A 3149-nucleotide genomic window follows, 5' to 3' on the forward strand; every position below is an offset into this window, starting at 1 on the left:
AAATCTCATCTTGAATTGTCGCTCCCAGAATTCGCATGTGCTGTGGGAGGCACTCGGTGGGAGATAATTGAATCACGGGAGCAGTTTCCCCCATACTGTTCTCATGGTAGTGAATATGTCTCATGAGAGCTGATGGTTTTATAAGGGGTTTCCCCTTTTGCTTGGCCCTCATTCTCTCTTCCCTGCCACCATGTAAGACGTGCCTTTCACCTTACACCATGACTGTAAGGCCTCTCCAGCCATGTGGAACTGTGAGTCCATTAAACCTCTTTTTCTTTACCCAGTCTCAGGTATGTCTTTATCAGCAGCGTGAAAACAGATTAATACATGGGTAGACACGACTTTTTGTGGGATACTGTTCAGCCCAGTACAAGGCATCTTTGTGGACTCTGCTATATTCTGCAGGGTTTAAGGTTGCAATTATGGAATAGAAATGGTGGGGAGAACTAGTTACAAAGTGTGGAGAAGACAGGAGATGGATCTTCAGAAGTGTTTGGATAGGTATTAATAGAAGTATAGAAGAATGTTGAAATGTCATTCTCTTAAATGACATGCAAATTGCCTTTGCAGTCAAGATACCAAAGGCTCTAGATTTAGGAGTGGGGAAAGAGGTCCCTGACCCCTCTGCTATTCCCTTCTTGGTACAACTCCTTAGTTCTGCCTTTCTGATTTAAGAAACTGTGAGCTTCAAAACAATCTTCTCCCGCCCCAATTGTGAACAGATACATCTAACTTTTATGACTTAATAAAGGGAGTATCTTGGAATAGTCATGTGATACCAGCCCAGAGAAAATGTCTTCCTTATTTCTCGTCTGAATTATAAAACTGATTTACATGGTATTCATTGTCTGCAGTTGCAGTAACAATGGCTTCATGGTAGCAGCTAGCCTAGTTTTACTTCCTCCGTACAGAGCTGAGTGAGATGAGAATGAGGAAAACACCTCTCGATCTTATGAAGGGGTCCTAGGGTCCTAGTGAGAGGGTTTCAACTGGATAGGCTATTTCAGGCTTAAAGCAGGCCCAGAATTCCAGGGAACTGTGAAGAAGTCCTCTAAGGGCACTCTGAGGGGATTCTAGTCGCTAAGAGGGGCCTAGACCCAACTAGATCATGATTATTCTTTCTCAGTCTCAAAACGTGCAATGAATATCCCAGAACTTGGCTGGCTCTTTAAGGACATCTTGCTTGCAGACAGAGTGTTTTCCAAGTAGCTTCCTGCCTGCACAGGCATCCACAAACCTAAATCGGAGACTTTATCTACCCCGGGTCCCTCAAAACCCTGGGAAATAGGACCAGAAAGAACCACAGGCTCTGGTGTTGATTACAGAAAATGAAGGGATCCAAGTTATTAAAAGCAGGTAACAAAGTAACATCAAGAAACTATGTCCTTAAAACTAAGAGAATAAAGACATTCTGATCCACATGGTTCGTAGGGTGAAATCTAGCCTCTGGGCAGATAAGAAACCAGGGTGTGAGTCACCCCGCTTTAGCTGGAATGACAAGAGACTCAGACCATAACTCTAGAGATTCGAGGGTTACCCACACCCACATTCCTTTTCATGCCTCACCTGTCCCAGGTATGCACTAAAACTACCGCTAAAAATAACTGCAGAAACTTGAAGTCTGGGAAATAGCACTGAACAGCCTCACCTGAAGTGAAGAGCTGGTTGGTGCCAAGTGCAAAGGAGACAGGAAGAAAATGGGCTCTTCTGGAGCCATGGAGTCTCTAGGAGGTGGGCCCCAAGGTCCACTCAGAGTCTTGGAGCTTTTGTCTGCTCATAGCCATCCATCCCCTGATGCCATCTAAACCCAAAGGATGTCTCCTGTCACTATCACCCTTCAGTCATCTGCCAGTGCCATCAAAGAGGCTGGAAGGGGCAGGAGGGATTGGGAAAGGAACATGTGGGGAAAGTGTAAGTCATCAGACTGTTCACTGTTGCTGTGTGACCTTGTGGGAGTTACTAAACCTCTCTGAACCTTGAGTTTTCTCATTTGTAAATATGGAAAGAAGACCATCGAACCTATCTCCGTCACAGAATCCTTTTTTTTTTTTTTTTTGAGATGGAGTCTCTGTCACCCAGGCTAGAATGCAATGGTGCGATCTCAGCTCACTGCAACCTCCACCTCCCAGGTTCAAGCGCTTCTCCTGCCTCAGCCTCCCAAGTAGCTGGAATTACAGGCACGTGCCACCATGCTGGGCTAATTTTTGTATTTTTAATAGAGGCAGGGTGCCATGTTGGTCAGGCTGGTCTCGAACTCCTGACCTCAGGTGATCCATCTGCCTCGGCCTCCCAAAGTTCTGGGATTACAGGCGTGAGCCACCACACCTGGCCTGCCTCACAGAATCTCGAACCTAGTTTTTAAAATTCTGTTTCTTTCCTCCTTCCCTTCCAGTGTCCACCATATCCTAGCCACAGTGCCAGGTACTAGGAAAACAGTACTGAAGAAAGAGTTAGATGCTATTTTTGCTGAACTTAGCCTTAGTATTGTATTGTGATTGTGTTTCCTACTGGGCAGGGACCGCGCCTAGTTCGCGGATATAACTAATATCTTACAGGGCCCATACGCAGTAAATGTTCAGTATCTGTCACTTTCTGAAACCTAAGATGTGTCAGGCGGCTTGACCTGTATTGTTTCTAGTTCTTTGAACAATCCCGAACAGTTGATATCATTGTTCCCAATATGAGCCATGGTGCCAGTTTGCCAAATCGGCCCCTGACTGTGAGACTTTGGACAAGTTGTTCAACCTTCCTGTGTTTCAGCCTTCTTATCTGAAGACACACAGTTATAGTACAGCATTGTGAAGTTTAAATGAACTATATACCGTGGCTCGTGATAACAGTCAGTAAGTGTTAGTCATTATAATGATCATTAATTGTGGCTATGAGCATAGATGAAGACTGGCAGCATGTCCAGATCATACAGCTGGTAAAGGGCTAAGTAAAAATTTGAAGCCAAAATTGGATTCCAGGCCTCTGCCCTTTACAGTAAATACACTGTTATGTGTGCGTGTATGTATATATGTATAATTCCGTATTATATTACTCATTCAATATGTTCCACGCAACATGTAAGTATTATGCAAATGAGCTGTCAGGTTCCAAGCTATTTTCTTTTTTTTTCTTTTTTTTTTTTTTTGAGACGGAGTCTC

Source organism: Colobus angolensis, unplaced genomic scaffold (genome assembly GCF_000951035.1).
Source record: "Colobus angolensis palliatus isolate OR3802 unplaced genomic scaffold, Cang.pa_1.0 Scaffold11, whole genome shotgun sequence".
NCBI classification, from domain to species: Eukaryota; Metazoa; Chordata; class Mammalia; order Primates; family Cercopithecidae; genus Colobus; species Colobus angolensis.